At 37.1% G+C, this 25,077-nt stretch overlaps 1 long non-coding RNA gene across 3 annotated transcripts in view; it reads right to left on the bottom strand.

The window, feature by feature from the left end:
• The window catches only part of LOC147374269 (uncharacterized), an 83,554-nt gene that overhangs the window by 16,784 nt on the left and 41,693 nt on the right, over positions 1–25,077 (bottom strand). The window contains exon 3 of one of the 3 annotated variants that reach the window (XR_015162576.1): positions 21,707–22,039. The exons of 1 other annotated variant lie outside the window; for it this stretch is intronic. This is a non-coding gene — a long non-coding RNA (uncharacterized LOC147374269). Of the gene's footprint in view, positions 1–21,706; positions 22,040–23,165; positions 24,944–25,077 lie in introns of those variants that run through there. One more of the 3 variants, XR_015162574.1, reaches the window with a different exon arrangement.

Raw genomic sequence — 25,077 nt, 5'->3', positions numbered from 1 at the left:
CCAGTGAACACCCAGGACTGATCTCCCTTAGGATGGACTGGTTGGATCTCCTTGCAGTCCAAGGGACTCTCAAGAGTCTTCTCCAACACCACAGTTCAAGAACATCAATTCTTTGGTGTTCAGCTTTCTTTATAGTTCAACTCTCACATCCATACATGACTACTGGAAAAACCATAGCTTTGACTAGATAGACCTTTGTTGGCAGAGTAATGTCTCTGCTTTTCAATATGCTGTCTAGGTTGGTCATAGCTTTTCTTCCAAGGAGCAAACACAACCTGTGTGCATTTAAATGCCTGCCAAAATGACTGTACACAAGTCATTCAAGTGCAGAGTTTGGAAGTGGGAATAATGTAAAGGATGGAAAATTTGTAATATGATAATCCACAAGACAAGAATTACCATATGATCCTGATTTCCCGTGGTGCTCTCTCTGTAAAGCTGAAAGAAGAGTTCATTCAGCCTCAGGCCACACAACAATCAATATAAGGTCAATGAACCACAATTAAAACATGTCAAGATCTAAAAGTTATTGAAGACAAATCGTTCTTCATGGAAGATGTTTCTCAGAGACAGAATAAATGATAGTTCAGGGAGACCAGAAATCAGTTCTGGAAAGGTCTTAGCCTACTAATCCTTCAGGAAAAGCTGACAACATTCAAAATTCCAAGATTGTCAGCAATCTAGAAAAATACTAACCTTTTATATCTTTGTCTTTCCAAGGAATTCCTCAAAAGTAAGATCTAAGAATTTAATGATAAGAAAACTTGCCCTTTAGTGTCAAAAAACAATGATAAAAAAGGCTGGAATAAAAATTTTTATATAAAATGTCATGACTTATGAAACTATGGAATATCCCTACAGTGCGGGAGACCCAGGTTCAATCCTTGGGTTGGCAAGATCCCCTGGAGAAAAGAATAGCTACCCACTCCAGTATTCTTGCCTGGAGAATCCCATGGACTGAGGAGCCTAGAAGGCTACAGTTCATGGGTTTGCAGAGTCGGATGCAACACACAGAAGATGATGTGAAAGATTTTTTTCTTTGATTTTTTATTTCCATTTTATAAATTATTCCTCATTTTGTGGTCTATGTTATAACTTTAAAGCTGCTTATTACATTTGCAACTTAACTTTTAGGCCTAAATACTCTACACTTACACTTCTCACCTAGATAATATCTACCTATTCATTTTTAGGTCTAAGCTAACTACCCACTACCACCCTTGCCCTATTTTAAGTAAGGCTTCTTGAGCTTTTCCTTTAAAATATTTTTAAGTCAAGAGTTTTGACTTGTATATATACATACTTGTGAAAATTATTTAATTCCTGCCTCTCTATACACTGGATTCTAAACTTCACAAGACCAGGGATGATATCCTTCACCTTCTTGCTTCCACTGTATCCCTACATATAGGTATTCCACAAATATTTGTTGAATAAATGAATAAAAAAAAACTGTAAGGTAGAAAAACTAAACAGTAAACAATATGTAGTCTAAGGTGTTTAGTTCTATTAACAGAGGGAGTATAATAGCATACCTATTTTATAATATTTATATAGATCTACTTTTTCCTACATCTCTCTTCATTTTCTGGCCTTCAGTTGCCCTAGGGAATGGAGGAGTCCATACCAGGGCTACTCAGGAAAAACTTTGGCACCATCACCACTCCCTCACTAGGAACCAAGGATCTCACTCAGACAGACAAGTGCAGATTTTTCACACAACTCTAAAATGCTGCAATCCCCCATTGGAGGAACAAAAAGGAAGAGTGAACCTCTTTTTCCAGATCTTAGTAGCAAAGTGTTTAAAAACAGATAGAATACCTACTAATTATGGAGGGAAAACAAGATTTGTTCTACTACATAGAGATATAAAATAGAAAAATAATCTCTTACCAGATTCATATAATTCTCATCTGGATAGGATTTTTGACTAATGAAATGCCTTCTTCTGTAACTGAAATGAATCATTCATTTCCTATGGAAACATCCTACACTTCAAATTGCATACACAGTGAATTTCAAAAATTCATTTCCCCTGAAAAGAGTGATTTAATATTTACTGCCCCCCCCCACACACACAGTTTTTTTTTCTATACAGTACAGTTCAGAAACTTATGAAAACATTTTTATATATCATGGTTCTGCCTTAATCATTCCATATGCATTTGTATGGAAATACAAAAAACCTCGAATAGCCAAAGCAATCTTGAGAAAGAAGAATGGACCTGGAGGAATCAACCTGCCTGACTTCAGGCTCTACTACAAAGCCACAGTCATCAAGACAGTATGGTACTGGCACAAAGACAGAAATATAGATCAATGGAACAAAATAGAAAGCCCAGAGATAAATCCACGCACATATGGACACCTTATCTTTGACAAAGGAGGCAAGAATATACAATGGAGAAAAGACAATCTCTTTAACAAGTGGTGCTGGGAAAACTGGTCAACCACTTGTAAAAGAATGAAACTAGAACACTTTCTAACACATACAAAAAATAAACTCAAAATGGATTAAAGATCTAAACATAAGACCAGAAACTATAAAACTCTTAGAGGAGAACATAGGCAAAACACTCTCCGACATACATCACAGCAGGATCCTCTATGACCCACCTCCCAGAATATTGGAAATAAAAGCAAAAATAAACAAATGGGATCTAATTAAAATTAAAAGCTTCTACACAACAAAAGAAACTATAAGCAAGGTGAAAAAACAGCCTTCAGAATGGGAGAAAATAATAGCAAATGAAGCAACTGACAAACAACTTATCTCAAAAATATACAAGCAACTCCTGCAGCTCAATTCCAGAAAAATAAATGACCCAATCAATAAATAGGCCAAAGAACTAAATAGACATTTCTCCAAAGAAGATATACAGATGGCTAACAAACACATGAAAAGATGCTCAACATCACTCATTATCAGAGAAATGCAAATCAAAACCACAATGAAGTACCATTTCACGCCAGTCAGAATGGTGCGATCCAAAAGTCTACAAGCAATAAATGCTGGAGAGGATGTGGAGAAAAGGGAACCCTCTTATACTGTTGGTGGGAATGCAAACTAGTACAGCCACTATGGAGAACAGTGTGGAGATTCCTTAAAAAACTGGAAATAGAACTGCCTTATGACCCAGCAATCCCACTGCTGGGCATACACACTGAGGAAATCAGAATTGAAAGAGACACATGTACCCCAATGTTCATCGCAGCACAGTTTATAATAGCCAGGACATGGAAGCAACCTAGATGTCCATCAGCAGATGAATGGATAAGAAAGCTGTGGTACATATACACAATGGAGTATTACTCAGCCATTAAAAAGAATACATTTGAATCCGTTCTAATGAGATGGATGAAACTGGAGCCTATTATACAGAGTGAAGTAAGCCAGAAAGAAAAACACCAATACAGTATACTAACACATATATACGGAATTTAGAAAAATGGTAATGACAACCCTGAATGCGAGACAGCAAAAGAGACACAGATGTATAGAACAGTCTTTTGGACTCTGTGGGAGAGGGAGGAGGGGATGATTTGGGAGAATGGCATTAAAACATGTATAATATCATATAAGAAATGAATTGCCAGTCCAGGTTCGATGCAGGATACAGGAAGCTTGGGGCTGGTGCACTGGGATGACCCAGAGGGATGGTATGGGGAGGGAGGTGGGAGGGGGGTTCAGGATGGGGAACACGTGTAGACCCATGGTGGATGCATGTTGATGTATGGCAAAACTGATACAATATTGTAAAGTAAAATAATAATAATAATAAATAAATAAATAACATTTTAAAAGCTGAACAAAAAAAGAGAAAAGCAAATGTTTAAGGAAAATACGTGGTCTAGAGTGAGCAGTTCATGAGCTGTGCAGGTAGATAGGACCTTGGTAATACAAGTACACTAGTCTATAGTGATGGAAGGGTGGGATGGGAGAGGAAGTACTGATTTAGTATGTAAAATGAAACATTATTAACCAAAGGCCTATCATAATATTTGCATTCATATAATAAACAAGTTAGTTGTAATTATAAATGTCATATTTTATCTAGCACTTAGTCTCTATGAGATTTTAAAGTATCATTTATAATGTATATTCCATTTACTTGTCAAAAAGTTTTAGAACATATAATAAAAATACATCATAAGTATACAGGTCATATGAAAATAAGAAATATCATAAATCATTAAAATGAAAGATATTTGCATAATAATAGTTGAAAAATAAGATAATTATTACAAATTGACTCCAAGCATACTTGTAGACAAAACAAAAATGAAAATTTAGTTGGTTTTTTTAATTCTTGATTAAAAATCTCATGATGGGGACCTCCCTGGTGGCTTAGTAGTAAAGGATCTGCCTGACAACACAGGAGACATGAGTTCGATTCCTGGTACAGGAAGATCCCACATGCCTTGGAGCAACTAAGCCACAACTATTGAGCCTATGCTCTAGAGTCCGGAAGCTGCGACTACTGAGCCTATGTGCCACAACTACTGAAGCCCGTGTGCCCTAGAGCCTGTGCTCCACAAGAGAAGCCAACGCAAACGAGAAGCCGGCACGCTGCAACAAAGAGTAGCCCCTGCTCACTGCAACTAGAGAAAAGCCCACATAGCAAAGAAGACAGAGCACAGCCAAAAATAAAGGAATAAATAAATAAAATTTTTATAAATTTAAATAAATTTTTTTGAATCTCCTGTCAATTTCACTACAGGAAAAAAGTCTTTCTCATCCTAAGTTCAAGGAGAAATCTTCTACATGCTTTTTGTATAAAAAGGGTGTTGAATATTAACACAATGGAATCTTCCAAAGTGCTTCTGGAAAACATTAAAATGTTTTCCATTGTAATTATCCTTCAATTAAAAAAATAAAGTGGCAAAAAAAAGTTTTCATTAATTTTTATTTTACCCCTTATATAAAGTGGATGTTGATTCACAATTCACTGGGGACATTTCTAATGGTAGCTAAACCAATAGAGTCCAAATACTTCTGAGTGATCTAAGGGATAGAACTGAAAGACCATAGAAAACTGTCATTCAAAGACTACTTTAAACCAAAGAAAACTCAATTCCAAGTATACCTTACTCAGAAGTCAGACATGGAAAACAGATCAAAGTACAGCCACTCTACTTGAAGAAAGAACAGAGGAGGCCTGAGACCCTATCTTTCAGTAACCCCTCTTTACTTTACTTCCCTACCCCATCTCTAGTCAGCTCCAAAACCATTGCCCTAGAAAAAAATGGTTGGCTAACTGGTCCTTCTATTAACTACTGTTTGACAGGTTCTGAGTAGTCGTCAGTTCAATCTTAGGCTCCAAGATGAGAGTCAAGAGTATAGACCTACTGTGTTGCTCCCCTCCTCAAAAAAAAAAACCTCACATGCAAGATACACATATACAATAGGGGAGCAGGTGTCCCATTGCAAACATTTACAAATAGGAAGTGTTTGTAGGGAGTTCCTCCCCCATCCCTTCCTGAAACGAAATAAATCAGAATCAAAGCAGATTCCATGACAGTTCTCATGTGTTTGTGAAGGAGTTAAAAAAAATCTGCTAAAAAGTAAAATATGCATTTTCCCCTAAATTTATAAGACATTTCTTATTATTGCTGAAAATTCAGAAAAGTCAGAGAGCTCAAAGAAAATAGTGTTCCATAACCTTATTTTTCTAGAGGAAACCAATGATAACATTTTATTATATTTCTGTTCTATATTTTTGTATGCATTGATATGTACTTTGAAAACAGATTATGCTGAATATGCTTCTTAGAAATGTTATTTTTACATACATAAGTACTTTTGTACTCTGTCAAATGTTTTTCCATAGTTTCATTTTTCATGGCCTTGTGATAACTGCACGATCAAAACAATTTTGCGACTATCCAACAGCTGGCCATGTAAATTGTCTACCCAGTTTCTATACTATCAATTGTGCTGCAGTGATATCCTTAGAAATACATCTTTTCCTATCTTCAAGACTACTTTTTTAGAAATACAATCACTGAGTCAAACAATAAACTGCATTTAAGTCTTTTGATGCCCATAACCAGTTTACCTTCAAACAAAACAAAGCTGTACTTGTCCTCTGAAGCTAGGACAGCTGTTCAGAATTGTATTGACTTTAGCTAACTAGGGATTTATGCAACCACAGTGATCAACCTAAAGAAGGAATGTGACTTTGGCTGAGTATTCTTGCCTGGAGAATCCCATGGAGGGAGGAGCCTGGTAGGCTACAGTCCATGGGTCGCAAAGAGTCAGACCTGACTGAGCAACTTCACTTTCACTTTCTTTCACTTTTATTCTGCTAAGGCAATCTCCAAATCCCTGCAGATGACAGCCCCAGCAGCTGAATCAATTATGCTTCAGTGAAGAAGGACCTGCACCTTGCGTAATGTCCCCTACACTGATACCGCCAGTACTTTATGAGAGAGCCCGGTTTCCCTCACTTTGATGTCACTTTCATCTTTGTTGTTTGAAAGGTGAATAACAATGTCTTGTTTGGTGGCTCAGATGATAAAGAATCTGCCTGCAATACAGGAGACCCGGGTTCTATCCCTGCGTCAAAAAGATCCTCTGGAGAAGGTAATGGCTACCCACTCCGGTATTCTTGCTTGGAGAATTCCATGGACAGAAGAGCCTGGCAGGCTACATACAGTCCATGGGGTCACAAAGAGTCAGACACAACTGAGCAACTATGCACACATACATGTATATATAGATAAATATATAATGCTATAAATATATAATATAGTAGATAAATATATGTTTAATTTATCTAGAAATTCTTGGTGATATATATATATACACACACATACATACACACACACACATATACATATATGTGGTAGCAAATTATCTTTTCCCAAATAGTCATCTGTCCCAGCATCATTTATCCAGTTGTCTATCTTTTTCTTCATAGCAGCATCGCTGACTCAGTGCACATGAATTTGAGCAACAGGAGATAGTGGTGGACAGAGGAGCCTGGCCTCCTGCAGTCCATGGGGTCACAAAGAGTCAGACATGACCTAGCGACTGAACAATGAACAACAACAACAAATTCTTATTATACTAATATCCAAAGGATTTTTAATCACTGGAAAATGATTCCTAAAAAAACGCTCTCCAAAGTGTCAACTACATACAATGGTGCTCTATATAAACATTTTAGGCAAAGTTTCCTACCACTTCTCAAAAAAGAACAATTTGATATAAAGAAATTAAATATTAATAGGAATATAATTTTATATTTTGAATAATGATTTTTAATTAGGTCCAACAACTGCTTTACCTATAGAACGCTAATATTATTTAGAATCCTTATACACCACTTAGGCACATTTTGTTTAAATAGCTGAGATGATTCTTTCTCTATTACTCCAACCCATGAGATTAAATCCTATTAAAAGTAATTCACATTAGCATCATTAGAAGATGATCCTTACAGTTACAGGCCTACATACAGTTCATTTCTTCCAGTTTTTTTTAAACAATGCAATTTAGCTGTGTGTTTATTTTCACTGAAAAAGAAAGAAACAGGAAGATAAAGGGGCTAATCTTTAGAAAATACTCTCTATCACTCTCTATGCCTTTCATCAAGCATTCAGAAGTATGGTTTTCATTTCAGCCCATCTGTACACAATAAATTAGATAATAAAACAGAAGCAAGACATCATTTAATCAAACAATTTAGCTATTGAAACTCTATCCCATGAAGACACTCCCTCTCTGTCTTTTCTCAGAATAACGATACTCAGTCTCACACACTGGAATGCTTCAGCTGTGGGGGAAGAACTCTGACCTCAGGCCTTGTGCCACCTGGAGGAGTCAGAGGTGTCACCAGTCTCTCACATGTCTCATAGTTGCTCAGTGAAATGAAAATTGTTCTGGACCACTCTATTAAAATAGTAACCCTACAGTTAGTTCTATATTAGTGCTCTTTGCCCAAATAAAACTTAACTCCCAATGTAATAAATTCTTAAAATGAAATTTAAAAGATGCTTCAGATATGCCTGCCTAATACTTTTACTTCTGTGAAAATGTGCGGGATAATCATGTCCATATTTCCATGTATATTATACCAGCTCCTGTCTACATATATCGTGCTAAGAATACATAACTAAAATTATATGGCAATATCTCCACAAACGATACTGTGGTTATTCAGTGGGGGAGCGCAGGAATAAAGAAGAGAAAACTTAATCGATTACTTTCAAATAAACTGAAATGTCTTTATTTGCATCATACATAGAAGTGTAGTGCTGGTAAAGACACAAGATGAAACATCTGCAATGAACTCAGGCATTTTCTCTCTCCATTTCCTGCCCTCAGAGGACCCCAGAATTTACTCCCACAACACACAAAAAAATCTATCCTTCCTCTCTGCTCTCCATGATGCCTCAGCAAGAGACTTGCTCCAGTAATTATTCTCTCTTCCTCCTGACCCTTCTCTCTCCAGGAGTTTCCTGCTTTTGGCCTATAATACTCATGCCCTCACTTCTAGTTGATCACATATTCTTTCTTTCCTTCAAGCTTCTGTATTCTGACTCATTTTCTCACCTATTTTTTCTTCAATTTGCTAAAATGTGTCTTCTCTCTTTAGCATGCCACTGAGACTGTTCTTGCTAAAGATCTAATTACGGAGTCCAATATATTATTTTCAGCCCTTGTATTATCTGTTGTCTTTGTTACATTTAACACTGGTAACTACATGTTTCCTAACATCTTCTCCAATCTCTCTATAATGATTCCCATCCCTAGTTCTTTGGCTTCACTCACTGCTCAGCAGCCTTGGATGATTCCTTTTCTTCACCTGATCTTCATTCTGTAGTGTCACTGAGGTTCTTATACCAGGTTCTTGCATTTCTTCCTACATACATTCCTGGGAGGTGCCATCTAGACTGTGATTTCAAGCAGCTGTACACTCAAGGATCCCAAATCTCTATATCCAATCCAAATCTATTTCCTAAACCTTAGACAACTATGAAGTAGCTCCACAATAGAGTGATTAGCTGCCTTTTTGAGTCTACATAAAGATGATACAAACTCTTCAGTTTTAACTCCATAAGGTTATGCAAAATATAGACATGTCATCATGTCATTAAATTCATAATGCTAATGTGTATCTCACTATTCCTGAAAAAAAAAAAAAGTTTCCCCTACTCCAAAGACGAGAGTTTCTTTTTACTCTGCCAAAGATCATATTATTACTTTGACTTAAAAGAAACAGAACATAAGAATAAATGGTGATGTGAGATAATACATAAAATTTAATAATTCAAGACAATTTTCTTCCAAATGTATTAGGTAGGAACTCTCGTTTGCATATTTTCCCAATTGCTATTTTCAACTTTCTTAAATTGATAGGGTCACCTACATTACACTTGTTAATAATACATCTTTAATGTATGTGAGTATAAATGTTTGAATTAGTTGTCACCAAAAGACCAGATTCTGTCTTGTAGATAATAGGGCTTGAGATGACTTCATTATCTAAAAATAACCAAACACAGTAGAGTTTGCTGTAATAAAAACTGATACACAATTCTCCATAAATATATTGTGCAGGAGTCTTAGATGTTGATCACACCTTCTTTGTATAAATGAAGGCTGAGTGAGTAATTTCTAGGCAGCATCATGTAGATCAAACAGATAATGGTGCTAGCAGGAATATGTTGAAAGCCTTCAGGTTAAAGAAATGCAAATTTTGAAAGTGGACATTATCATCAGTGAATGCATTTAAACATGCTTGTTTTGACTATATAATTATTATGATTTGTCTACTAGAGACTTACTATAATATCTGCTCTCACATTTCAGTAAATCTCGATGGCCCTTCCTTCAAAATATTAATATATACAGAATTCAATTACTTCTCACCCTTTCCTCCACTACCACCTTAGAACAAACCATAATAATCTTTCTCTGATCAAGGCTATTGAGCTTACTACATAATCTCCCTACTGGCACCTTTACTGCCCCTACAGGGCATTCACCACATAGCACCTGGAGTATCTTTAGAAAACACAAATAAAATTATATCATTCTTCTGCTCAAAACGCTCACTGAGAATAGAATCCAAGGCCCTTGTAACAGTCTACAAGGCTCTACATAATCTGTACAACTCTTTTTCTTATACCCTGCCATGCCAGTCTCATCTCCTACCATTCTTTCCCTAAATCCATCTTTCAGTCTAATTGATCTTTTCTTTTTTAATTTTATTTTATTTTTAAACTTTACAAATTGTATTGGTTTTGCCAAATATCAAAATGAATCCGCCACAGGTATACATGTGTTCCCCATCCTGAACCCTCCTCCCTCCTCCCTCCCCGTACCATCCCTCTGGGTCGTCCCAGTGCACTAGCCCCAAGCATCCAGTATCGTGCATCGAACCTGGACTGGCAACTCGTTTCATACATGATATTATACATGTTTCAATGCCATTCTCCCAAATCTTCCTACCCTCTCCCTCTGCAACACAGTCCATAAGACTGTTCTATACATCAGTGTCTCTTTTGCTGTCTCATACACAGGGTTATTGTTAGCATCTTTCTAAATTCCATATATATGCATTAGTATACTGTATTGGTGTTTTTCTTTCTGGCTTACTTCACTCTGTATAATAGGCTCCAGTTTCATCCACCTCACTAGAACTGATTCAAATGTATTCTTTTTAATGGCTGAGTAATACTCCATTGTGTATATGTACCACAGCTTTCTTATCCATTCATCTGCTGATGGACATCTAGGTTGCTTCCGTGTCCTGGCTATTATAAACAGTGCTGCGATGAACATTGGGGTACACGTGTCTGTCATTCTCATAACAGACTAAGGATATGCTCTCCTAAGGGCCTCAGCTCTGCGTAGAATGCTCTTTCCCCAGATACAGCTTAATCTTCTCTATACTTCCTATGTCTTTCTGAAAACTAAGGTTCAAATCCCAGCACCGCCCACCAGCATTGCTGTGACTCTACCACAGTTACCTATCCTTTTTCCTATCCCAGTCTCTTTTTTTGTAGATATGAAATAATAACACATATCTATGCCTTTGCTCTTATGGTTCTCTTTTCTCAGTAACCACTACACCCAGATTTCTGCTTAGGTCTACCACCTTTCCTTTAGGACTCTGTTTATATTTTTTCTTTATCAGAAATCTTTGGTCATCACATATAAAACAGCATACACATCACCCCCTTTATCTTCTATCTCCCTTTACTCTGTTTTATTTCTCTTCTGAGCCCTTTTTAACCACCTCCAGTATTGTCTCTTTACTCATTTGCTTATGGCCTGTCTCCCCTCACTAAAACAAAAAGACCCTTTTTGACAAGTTCATCTGTTTTGTACATTGCTGTAACCCAGCATCTAGAATTATGCCTGGAAAATACTCAGAGCTTAACAAATACATATTTGTTTAATAAGTTAAAGAATGAATGAGGGACATCCCTGGTGGCCAGGTGGTTGAGAATCTGCCTTGCAGTGCAGGGGACACTAGTTCAGTCGCTGGTCAGGGAACTAAGATCACACAAACTGCAGGGCAGCTAAGCCCATGCACTGTAAGTAGGACCTGACACAACTAAATAAATAATCTTTTTTTAAAAAAATGAATAAATGAACATGAATTTCAGTCAGGGTGAATTAATTGTGAAATTAATCAGAGAAATTATTTCTGAAATACTACATAACTTTCATTATGAACTAAGTTTCTCCTGTATTACACAGTATATATCTAAAGAATGGTAGCCTTTACTTCAGCATGATTCACACTGTGTATGCTCACAAGATAAACTAGTTGTTGTTCAGTCACTCAGTTGTGTCCAATTCTTGTGGACCCTATGGACTGCAGCACGCCAGGCTTCCCTGTCCATCACCATCTCCTGGAGTTCGCTCAAATTCATGTCCATTGAGTTGGTGATGCCATCCAACCATCTCATCCTCTGTTATTCCCTTCTCCTCCTGCCCTCAATCCTTCCCAGCATCAGGGTTTTTTCTAATGAGTCAGCTCTTCTCATCAGGTGATCAAACTACTGGAGCTTCAGCTTCAGCATCAGTCCTTCCAATGAATATTCAGGATTGGTTTCCTTCAGGATTGACTGGTTTGATCTCCTTGCAGTCCAAGGGACCCTAAAGAGTCTTCTCCACACCACAGTTCAAAAGCATCAGTTCTTCAGTGCTCAGCCTTCTTTATGGTCCAAGTCTCACATCCATACATGACTACTGGAAAAGCCATTGCTTTAACTATATGCATCTTTGTCAGCAAATTAATGTCTCTTCTTTTAAATATGCTATCTAGGTTTGTCACAGCTTTTCTTCCAAGGAGTAAGTGTCTTTTAATTTCATAGCAGCAGTCAGTATCTGCAGTGATTTTGGAGCCCAAGAAAATAAAGTCTGTCACAGTTTCCATTGTTTTTCCATTTATTTGCCATGAAGTGATGGGACTGGATGCCATGATCTTCACTTTTTGAATGTTAAGTTTTAAGCCAGCTTTTTCACTCTCCTCTTTCACCTTCATCAAGAGGCTCTTTAGTTCCTCTTCGATTTCTACTATAAGGGTGGTGTCATCTGCATATCTGAGGTTATCAATATTTCTCCTTGCAATCTAGATAAACTAGGAACCTACCAAAATAAATACCAATCTAGACAATGCTAGCCCTCAGAGTAATTACAGAGTGGTTCAGAAACATACATTTTCATCAGCTATAATAATGAAATTATTTAACAACCTTTTGAAACCTCTAATCCATCTGTGTGTTTGCATAGTTTGGGGCATTAAATCCAAACTGAAGGATATCTGATATTATTATAAAAGCCAAGCAGGTGTGCAGGGATCCGCATTTATTGGCTCTCAAGAACGAAAATGATCATAGTTCCCATGCTAAGACCAGTTTAATTTCTTGTCAGCAGGTCTACTCATTGTTTTGCATGAAGAAGTACCGAGAAATTACATATCTTTAAGTAACAGGCTCATTTTAATGAACTTTTTCCATATTTAAAACGACCCTACAACACGTCTGCATCAAAGAGCCAAAGGAATTTAATCATCTCCAAAACTACATGCAAATTTTTAAGTTGAGGATTCTATTTTATATTGGAAATATATCCTTCTTTAAGACCATTTTTTCTCCGGAAGCCATTCCTTGGCTAAAACAACACGAATTCCTAGCTGCTTTCTCAAACAGCAAATACATAAAGTTCAAATTAAATAGTGTAAAAAAGATCATCTTCATTATTAAAATGGAAAACCTCAAAAATAAATTTTCTGGTAAAATGATAAAAAAAAAATTATATTAACTAAATCTATTAACTACTGCACTTTAAATTTCTGTCACGTTATTTTTTCTATTCACCGTAACTATGGGTATACTTCATTTTATTGCATTTAACAGAGAGTGTATTGTTTTTACAAATTAAAGCTTTGTTTGTGGTAACATTGCCTGAAGCAATCTATTAGCACCATTTTTCCAACAGCATTTGCTCATTTAATGTCTCTTTGTCACATTTGGGTAGCTCTCAGGATATTTAAAATATTTTCATAATTAATATATTTGTTTTGGAGATCTGTGATCAGCGATTTTTGATGTTACTAATATAATTGTTTGGGGGCACCACAAATCACACCCATATAAGACAGTGAACTTATTTGAAAAAATGTTCTGTGTGTTCTGCCTGCCACTGACAGACTGATCCCATCTCTTTTCTTCCCCTCAGGCCTCCCTGTTCTCTGAGACACTACAATATTGAAATTAGGCCCCCTAATAACCCTACAATGGCTTCTAAGTAGTCAAGTGAAAGAGTCAAACAATGTGACAGACTTCACTTTGTTTTATTTAAAAAATCACCATAGCCACACCAACCTTCAGCTGCCAGCACCCTGATCAGTCAGGAGTTATTAATACTGAGGAAAGACTCTTCACCAGCAAAAAAATTACTATTCACTGAAGGCTCAAATGATGGTTGGCAATTTTTAGCAATAAAATATTTTTTAATTAAGGGATGTACATTTTTCAGATATAATGCTATTTCACATGTAATAGACTACAGTAGTGTAAACATAACTTTTACATGCACCAGGAAACCAAAAAATTCGTGTGAGTTTCTTTATTGTGATATTCAGTTTATTGCAGTGGCCTGGAACCACAGTATCCCCAAGATATGCCTATATTCAAAGTTTTTGTAATATATCACAAGACTTAGTAGCTTAGAATTGGGTATTGTTATAATAGGCTTAGTCTGTAAAGAAAACATAGAAATGAAAAATGATTTTCACATTTACATAAAATAGAGAAGATGACTACTACTTGAAACTCTATACTATATTATTATATACAGTATGCTTCCAAACCACTTTGTGTGTATGTAAAGCTGGCTTTTACAATATGAAGCCATTGTCAAACAAATCACTTTCATGCTGAAGATGATGTAGAGAAAATAAATCAAGTCCAAATCAGATAAAACTCTATTTCATTATTTCCCTCCAGGAATATCAGAATTCATTTAACTATCCATTTGTCCTAATGAAATATTCTGTTGTACTCATAATACAGATGAGCTGAGCAGCATCCTCAATTTGATCTACTCTCAAAAACCAGAACTGATACTTTCACAATGCGGTGCTGGAGAAGACGTTTGAGAATCCCTAGGACACCAAGGAGATCAAACCAGTCAGTCCTAAAAGAAATCAACCCTGAATATTTATTGGAAGGACTGTTGCTAAAGCTGGAGCTCCAATACTTTGACCACCCGATTCGAAGAGCTGAACTCATTGGAAAAGACCCTGATGCTGGCAAAGACTGAAGACAAAAGGAGAAGGGAGCGGCAGAGAAAGGGATAGTTAGATAGCACTACCAACTCAATGGACATGAATCTGAGCACATTCTGGGAGATAGTGAAGGACAGGGGAGCCTGCATATTCCAGTCCAAAGGGGTTACAAGGAGTTGGACACAACTCAGCAACTGAACAACAACAACGCAACCAGAACAAACTACCAGAATGGTGCAGCAGAAAGTACCGTAGGTCTGGTTACAGCCCTGGCTCCTCAGCCACCTATATGGCTTGATTCTATTTCCCCATGTGGGACATGTAAGAAATAAACCGCAGGACTTTTAAGGTCTCTTCTAGCTATAAGTTTCTATATTTTCTTCCTTAAAACAAATATATCTAAAAGGATAAAGAGTGAGATAGTTTGTTTCTTTGAACATTGCAGCAGTTGCATTTCTCTAAAGGTACAGAAGAGACCTATTGAGATGGAGAGATTGGTAGATGGAGATCTGACACTGTTGTCCACTTCCTGCTTTCAGAATTTTTATCAAAGTTTTTTCTTTATAAAATCTGATGATGTCATACCTCTTCTTCTCTGCTTGTCAATGGCAATTTGGACATCTTTACACTTAGCACCAGAGACAACAATCATACAATTTAGTCCACTGAACTACTGCTGCCCCTTTCCCTGCCTTGCCTTGCCTTCTTTTCATATATCTCAGCAGACAACATCCTAAAACATTCTACACATCTGTACCTAAAGTTCCTCTACCTTTAATGTCTTTATTCCTTTGCCCCTTGGCAAATGCCCACCTATAGGGATGGTCCTTAAAAAAAGATATTTCTTTTCTTAACTTTTTGTTTTGTATTGGGATATGTATAATTATGCCCAACGTCAGGGGCGGTGACCAAGAACACCAGGCTGCAATGGTGCAGGAGGGGACGAGAGGAGCTACCCCACGTCGGAGGTCAGGGGCGGCAGCTGCACGGGCACAGGAGGGTAGAGAGAAGCTATTCCACATTCAAGGTCAGGAGGGGTGACCTTGTCCAAGGTAAGGAGCAGTGGCTGCGCTTTGCTGGAGCAGCTGTGAACAGATACCCCACGTCCAGCAAAAACAAGACCAGGATCTGACTGTGGCTCAGATCATGAACTCCTATTGCCAAATTCAGACAAATTGAAGAAAGTAGGGAAAACCACTAGACCATTCAGTTATGACCTAAATCAAATCCCTTATGATTATACAGTGGAAGTGAGAAATAGATTTAAGGAACTAGATCTGATAGACAGAGTGCCTGATGAACTATGGATGGAGCTTCGTGACACTGTACAGGAGACAGGGATCAAGACCATCCCCATGGAAAAGAAATGCAAAAAAGCAAAATGACTGTCTGAGGAGGCCTTACAAATAGCTGTGAAAAGAAGAAAAGCAAAAAGCAAAGGAGAAAAGGAAAGATATAAGCATCTGAATGCAGAGTTCCAAAGAAAAGCAAGGAGAGATAAGAAAGCCTTCCTCAGCGATCAATGCAAAGAAATAGAGGAAAACAACAGAATGGGAAAGACTAGAGATCTCTTCAAGAAAATTAGAAATACCAAGGGAATATTTCATGCAAAGATGGGCTCGATAAAGGACAGAAATGGTATGGACCTAACAGAAATAGAAGATATTAAGAAGAGATGGCAAGAATACACAGAAGAACTGTACAAAAAAGATCTTCACGATCCAGATAATCACGATGGTGTGATCACTCACCTGGAGCCAGACATCCTGGAATGTGAAGTCAAGTGGGCCTTAGAAAGCATCACTACGAACAAAGCTAGTGGAGGTGATGAATTCCAGTGGAGCTATTTCAAATCCTGAAAGATGATGCTGTGAAAGTGCTGCACTCAATATGCCAGCAAATTTGGAAAACTCAGCAGTGGCCACAGGACTGGAAAAGGTCCGTTTTCATTCCAATCCCAAAGAAAGGCAATGCCAAAGAATGCTCAAACTACCACACAATTGCACTCATCTCACACGCTAGTAAAGTAACGCTCAAAATTCTCCAAGCCAGGCTTCAGCAATACATGAACCCTGAACCGTGAAGCATATTAAAAAGCAGAGACATTACTTTGCCAACAAAGGTCCATCTAGGCAAGGCTATGGTTTTTCCAGTGGTCATGTATGGATGTGAGAGTTGGACTGTGAAGAAAGCTGAGCGCCGAAGAATTGATGTTTTTGAACTGTGGTTTTGGAAAAGACTCTTGAGAGTCCCTTGGACTGCAAGGAGATCCAACCAGTCCATCCTAAAGGAGATCAGTCCTGGGTGTTCATTGGAGGGACTGATGTTGAAGCTGAAACTCCAATACTTTGGCCACCTCATGTGAAGTTGACTCATTGGAAAAGACTCTGATCCTGGGAGGGATTGGGGGCAGAAGGAGAAGGGGATGACAGAGGATGAGATGGCTTGATGGCATCACCGACTTGATGCACATGAGATTGGGTGAACTCGGGGAGTTGGTGATGGAAAGGGAGGCCTGGTGTGCTAGGATTCATGGGGTTGCAAAGAGTCGGACATAACTGAGCGACTGAATTAAACTGATGTCTAATTAACAATGTTGTGATAGTTTCAGGTGAACAATGAAGGGACCCAGTCATACATACACATGTATCCATAAAAGCCTTTATTATATTCTATTGTAACTTCTCTGTTAAAATCTGTCTTACTAAACCATTTCTTTTTGTGGGTAAGAGACTGTGTCTTACTTATCTTTGTGTTGCCAGTGCCTAGTACCATACCTGGTACACAGTGAGTATTCTATAAGTATTTGCTTTATATGGAACTATAGATAGATTGAGGCAATGAAAAATAACTATGAACTATCTCAGTTGCTGCCTATATTAACACAGTTATCTAAAAATTACAAAAATATCCCAAGGATATAACAAGTATCCTCATAAGAAGTATAGGGGTGAAAAGGTTTATCAGTCAAAGAAAAATTAGGACATCCTTCACCTTGTATTTTTTTAAAAAGCAAAGAGTAGTTATCAACAGAAATTTATTCATAAACACATTGGTTTGTTACCAGTGGATGAAACAAATTAACAGAGCTTCCTTAGTAATGAGAAATTTGGAAATTTGAAAGGTCAATTTTGCCACCAAAAAAATCTGCTCCTGACATCCTCTGTCACTTGTAAGCTCCTTTCAGCCTCACCATTTGCTTGTTTAATGAAGTTAAAATATAACAGAAAAGGATCTCTCTGCAAAGTCAGTAAAGTTAAGTAAAGTCTGGCCGGTCATTAAGAAAAAAATAACTATTAATCTGGTGTACTACAATTTATTTATATAAACTGTTAATTATTCCAATAGTAGGAGCCAGCTTCAAACTATTTTGGGAAGAGTCTCTTATAAGCAAAAAAGTTATTGTCCTGAAATGGCTCAACAAAATTAAAATAGACTTTTAGAGAGCCGAGAAGTAAATCAGTGCATCCACAGTCAACTAATCTTCTTCGAGGGTGCCAAAACCGGGAAAGGACTGTCTCTCCAATCAGTGGTGTTCAGCAGACTCAATATCCCAAAGCAGAAGAATGAAATTGGAGTTTTATCTCACAATATAACAAAAAATAAACGCAAAATTTACTAAAGACCTAAACCTAAGACCTAAACTTGTAAAACTACTAGAAGAAAACATAGGGAAAAAATCTTCTGATGTTAGTTTCAGCAATGATATTTTGGATATGACACCAAAAGTACAGGCAACAAAAACAAATGAACAAATGGGACTGGACAGAAGTAGACAAAAGGGATTGCATCTAACTAAAAAGCTTCTGCAGCTCCCAGCCTTAACATCATCTTCTTGGAAACCTCTGAATCATAAGAGACAAGTGGAGGAAGAAGCAAATGCACAGGCTGAAGCACAAAAAAAAGAAAAATGAAGTAGAGGTCCAAGTAAACTGCTAGCTGGTTTACAGGAGCAACAATATGGAAAGCTGGAGACCAAAGACACTAGTAGAAAATGTTGGACTGGATGCTACTGTCTAGAACTGTCTCACTGAATCTAGGCCATCCATTGTCATGTAATAACTCAATCATAACAATCTTCTAGGTAGGAATTATGATTTCAGTTTTTCACTTGAGGAGACTGAAACAGAGATTACATTATTTTTCATATCACTTGACTAGTTAGGGTCAGAGCTACATTAACAAATCCAGAACCCACACTTGTAATCACATCACCCCATTCTTCAACACTGGACTACCTTAACTTCTATACAAGAGCAATTTATTAAAAAAAATGTAACTTTTATTGGTGATTTTTCCTGAAAATAAAAATGAATCCTGTTCATTCGAGAACATTTTTGTAATCAAAAAAATATAATAAAATTATATTTTAAAAGAAAATAACCCAAAGAGGTTGAAATACTACAAATTGTACCAGTGTGGTAATAGAATTAATTGTGGAATTTTAGGACCCACAGAAAGAGAGCAGTAGACCTCATTATCAATTTGTAAATCATGCTCCATTCTATAGATGATACTCTTCTTGATAATAAAGCAGCCACTACCTCAGTATTATGTGATATTTTATGGATAAGTGTAGCTGTAACACCAAAAAGTAGGGTACCAGTGGTCAGAAACATCTCTCTATAGTTATTATTCTTTGCTATGATTCACAAGAGTATAAAAGCTTAACATGCAAGGCATTTTTGTGCCAGCAAAGCATGTAATAACTTTTTCTGATAGGTTCCTCAATTGCTTAATTTCATTAAGAAAACATAGAAGAATATTAGAGTAGACTCATGATGATTTTTTTATTTTATATAACTTGGATAACATGAATATAAAGGTTGCTAATGCTAAGACTCTGGTTCCATCCTGGGTCAGGAAGTTCCCCTGGAGATAGCTTCCCCTGAAGGGATAGGCTACCCACTCCAATATTCTTGGGCTTCCCTGGTGGCTCAGATGGTAAAGAATTTGCCTACAACGCAGGAGACCTGGGTTTGATCCCTGGGTTGGGAAGATCCCCTGGACAAGGGCATGGCAATCCACTCCATTTTTCTTGCCTGGAGAATTCTCATGGACAGAGGAGCTTGGCAGGCTACAGTCCATTGGGTAATGAAGAGTCAGACATGACTAAGCAACTAAGCACAAAGTTAAGACTAGGAAAGGATATTAGAATTGATCTAATTATATCTTTATCTTTTCTTACTTGGATATATTATATATCAAAATCACATAGAAATTTCTAAACTTTTCCTATGAGTTAATATGGTGATCTTATATGAAATATGGATCTACCCTGGAATGCTAAAAGGCCTCCATGAAGCACTAGAAAATTAAAAGAGCAAAACTTTAATTTTTTAGACTACTTCATATTCACTATGTAATTTACATAATAATATCAACTATGTGTTACAGTGACCACAACAACTTAGGTAACTATCTTGTGAAAATAATTATAGCAGATATATGTGTATATTATATTTTAAAATACTGATATAGATATATATTCATCCATCTAACAATATAATGTTGAAGGCAATAACATCCAGCCTATTAACATTTAGCAAGTGGTTGGTACAAAATAAATATTACAAACTATAAGTATGTTTTTCCAAAAATGACACTTTCATTATTCTTTATTACAAAGGTTAAATGAAATAACAGAAATTGGCATATGTAATATTTTCAATGATCTAAAATAGATTAGAATTGATTGAATGCATCTAAATGACATGAGATAAAGCATCTCTGTTTCTAAACTAAATTAGGATGAAATCTACATCTAAATCTATTTAATGCATCCTAGGCTATAAATGAAACAGTAGACATGCAGTGATAAATTATGTCAGTATTTTCTAGGCCTTAGCTTTTTAAAAAACAAAGTTCAAGTAGATCCTTTGATCAGAGTCAGACTGAAAATCAAGTGTGATGGATTTCAGCTGTTAGTCATGATTAGTGCTTTTATGATATTTAACAGAGGAAAATTTTCACATACCAAAAAAAAATTCCATAAGATTATTGGTATTTTTTGATTAATCTGAAATCAATGAAGTGAGCTTCATCAATTATGTCATTCTGCCAAAATAATTAATTGCAAAATGTGTCTCATCTTCAGAGAGCCTGCCACTTAACTTTATCATTCTTATGACATGCATGGTGGGGAATTTAATCACAGATGTATTCAAAAACAGTTATATAGAAATAAGTATTTTTATAAATTTCTACCTTCATCTTTGTATATGCTATAAACTGATGCCAAAATATCACAGATTGTATGTTATTTCTGAGTCTTTCCTGCTTATGTTCTCTGGAGTTCATGTAAAAGAAGTTCTTAATCTTTTAGGAATCACGGACCTATTTAGAATCTGATGAAAGCTATGATATTTTCCTTTTAAAAAATGTACATATTCACAGATGGCATCCAATTTCAGATAATCTATGGGTACAGCTTAAGAACTTGTGTTCTGTAACAAATACTTGATTTTTCCAGAGGGGTGTATGAAATGTGTTGGACTTCTTAAAGAAAAAATGGATCAGTGAGCTTATTGAAGATAAGGAATCTTAGATTTGGGGCGGGGGGGGATGTGATTACATCATTATGTATACCATGGGAAGTGGAGTTTATCCACCTATTGAGAAACATATCTCACTTCCATAGATGAATGCTTTTACATTGACAATGTGGCCTCCACTGGCTTATTCTTCTCTTTGGTGAAATGGCTTTTCCAAGTCTCTCATCACTGTCAATTCAAGTGGTTTAGTGTTGTCAGCACATTTCAAATGCTTTTTCTCCCCCATCCATCCATTTATTAAGCAGATATTTAGGGGCTCTGTAACAATCTAGCGGAGGGATGGGGAGGGAGATAGGAGTGAGGGGGCATATGTTTACCTATGGTTGATTCTTGTTGATATTTGACAGAAAACAACAAAAGTCTGTAAAGCAATTATCCTTCATTCAAAAAAGTAAATTAATTTAAAAAACATATTTATTGAATACCTGTTACATGCTAGAATCTTCCTAGAATACTAGGCTTTGAGGATACAGGCACAAACAAAAAAAATACAAGGTTCCCACTCTCATGCAGCTTGCTTTCTAGTGGAAAGGAAGAGAACAATGGCCTGCATGCTCAATCATGTCCAACTCTTTGCGATCCCATGGACTGTAGCCCACCAAGCTCTTCTGTCCGTGGAATTTTTGAAGCAAGAATACCAGGCTGGGTTGCCATTTCCTCCTCCAGGGGATCTTCCCCATCCAGGGATTGAACCCTGGTCTCCCACATTGCAGACAGATTATTTACCATCTGAGCCACCAGGGAAGCCCCAGAGGAAAAAATCAAACAAAGAACAAAGATAATTTCAAATAATGATAGGTTCATGATGATGATAAATGAAGGTCATAGGATAGATAAGCCACAGAAGTGAAAGGAAAGACTCTAGAATGTGATATTGATCTGAAATCTCAAAGGATGAGGAAGAGTCAACTGTGGACAGATTTAGGCAGAGAGTATGCAGTAGAGGGACCATCAAGAAAAGGGCCCTGAGATGAGAGCATGCTTGGCTTATTCAAGAAACATTTATGAACAGTATGACTAGAGTATTCTAAAGGTAAGATAAAGTCAGGTGGGTAGTGGGGTACAGACCCTGTAGGACCTTGCATATTATTAAAAAGATTCTAGATTTTATTCTAAATGTGATGAGAAGCCATTAAAGGATTTCAAGCAGAGAAGTGACTAGCATAACTAGATTTGTATTTTTTTCAAAGATGATTTTGCCTAATATGACCCTAGACTCTATTGTAGCCACACTAGAGAATGCAGCAAATTCCATTCGGGGAAGATAAATGAAAATTTCTACTACTGCTGCTGCTACTGCTGCTAAGTCACTTCAGTCGTGTCCAACTCTGTGCGACCGCATAGACGGCCTCCTACCAGGCTCCTCTGTCCCTGGGATTCTCCAGGCAAGAACACTGGAGTGGGTTGCCATTTCCTTCTCCAATGCATGAAAGTGAAAAGTAAAACTCAGTTGTGTCCGACTCTTAGTGACCCCATGGACTGCAGCCTACCAGGCTCCTCCATCCATGGGATTTTCCAGGCAAGAGTACTGGAGTGGGTTGCCATTGCCTTCTCCATTTCTATTACTAATACCAAGTAAAGCAAGTTACAGTCTGTAAGTAAGTTATCTTATGACTAACAACATATGCTTTTTTAGATTTGCTATTAACTGTTAATTTATAATAATGTGAGATATAAAAAACCTCAGGTTCTATCTATACCTTATTGAAAGCTCTAACTTTCCATTTGTCTAATAAGTAATTATTGAACAACTTCCTTACCCAGTTATTGTTCTAGCCTAGTGCTTTTCAAACTATCTGTGGAGAAGGCCCAGTGTTTCCATGTTGACCAATATTTTTATAAAATGCAATAAAAATAAAGACAAGCTTAATTTATTATCATCAGGTGCAATAAACATATAAAATTACATAAAATTTCAATAGATGTACTCAAAAGAAACATAACCAAAGCAGAGAAAAAGAATTACAAAGAACTGCAAAACTAAGTGATTTCTAACACACTTGTACTTTTTTGTCATTCCACAATAGTAACTGAAGACTATGTGAGGAAATAGCGATTTCCCATATTAAATGCCTATTCATACACTTCAAAGAAACACCAAGGTATCAATACTTAATGTTTTCGTGCAATAAATGAGCTTGCTTCTTGCTTGTCATATTATCTAATCGAGATAGGACTGACAACAATGTATTTCTAAACAGCTGCTTCTTGTTTTTAATAACACTCAAAAGTAGAGAAACCAGTCTTGCAGAAGACTATCAATAGGAATGCAAAAGATTTTTAAAGCAATTCTGGCAAGCTCAAGATACTCTTAACTTCTACACAAAATGAGGCAAGTGTTATATTTTCAAAATTAATCCTCAATCCCTCATCATAGATATACCAAATGACTCTTTAAAAGTATAACTAAAGCCTAAACTGTCTATTCCCATTCAATGACTACAGTCGTAGCTTATGAGTCCACTGATCATGAACTAGAATGTTGCAGCAATGTCGAAAAATTACTGTAGAAGTTTCCAAATCCTTACTTCAACTTTTGCCTGTTTCTGCTCACAGTTCTTAGACCCATACCCACTTATGAACTTCAGTTTGGAGAACACTATTCTAAATTACCCTTTTTATAAACAACAACAGAAAAACCTTTATGTTTTCAAAATCATTAAACTCACTGTAGAGGGATGCTTTCTACTCACCAGTGTTGCTGCTGCTGCTAAGTTACTTCAGTTGTGTCCGACTCTGTGCAACCCCATAGACGGCAGCCCACCAGGCTCCCCCGTCCCTGGGATTCTCCAGGCAAGAACACTGGAGTGGGTTGCCATTTCCTTCTCCAATGCATTAAAGTGAAAAATGAAAGTGAAGTCGCTCAGTCGTGTCCGACTCTTAGCGACCCCATGGACTGCAGCCCACCAGGCTCCTCCGTCCATGGGATTTTCCAGGCAAGAGTACTGGAGTGGGGTGCCATTGCCTTCTCCGCATCAGTGTTACAGATCGCAAATAATAAAAATAGCAGCAATAAAGTCAGTGTTAGAGGGATTTCTCTCCAAATAAAAAAAGATTTGGGGTAATTCATGTCTCTGACAGATTAGATCAGATCAGTCGCTCAGTTGTGTCCGACTCTTTGCAACCCCATGAATCGCAGCACGCCAGGCCTCCCTGTCCATCACCAACTCCTGGAGTTCACTCAGACTCACGTCCATCGAGTCAGTGATGCCATCCAGCCATCTCATCCTCTGTCGTCCCCTTCTCCTCCTGCCCCCAATCCCTCCCAGCATCAGAGTCTTTTCCAATGAGTCAACTCTTCACATGAGGTGGCCCAAGTACTGGAGTTTCAGCTTTAACATCATTCCTTCCAAAGAAATCCCAGGGCTGATCTCCTTCAGAATGGACTGGCTGGATCTCCTTGCAGTCCAAGGGACTCTCAAGAGTCTTCTCCAACACCACAGTTCAAAAGCATCAATTCTTCGGCGCTCAGCCTTCTTCACAGTCCAACTCTCACATCCATACATGACCACAGGAAAAACCATGTCTCTGACAACCTGGCTCTATTTCTGATGTCTGGGATTTGTTGTAACAAAGAGTTTCCTGCAATGATCATCTATTTAGAAGTACTCAGATAATTTTCTTGCTTCACTCCTCTCAAAAACAAGCAAGTAAAAAAAAGAAAAACACAAAACATACATATATATTAATTTAGCATATAACAAAATATATTAGGACTTTTAAAAACTTCATTTAAAACCTTGTAATTTCAATTTTTATTAGGTCAA

Source organism: Bos grunniens, chromosome 4 (genome assembly GCF_055505025.1).
Source record: "Bos grunniens cultivar Pamir isolate PY7600 chromosome 4, Bosgru_T2T1.0, whole genome shotgun sequence".
NCBI classification, from domain to species: domain Eukaryota; kingdom Metazoa; phylum Chordata; class Mammalia; order Artiodactyla; family Bovidae; genus Bos; species Bos grunniens.
Note: the sequence above shows the minus strand (reverse complement) of the source record. Positions and strands in the feature narration are given on the sequence as shown.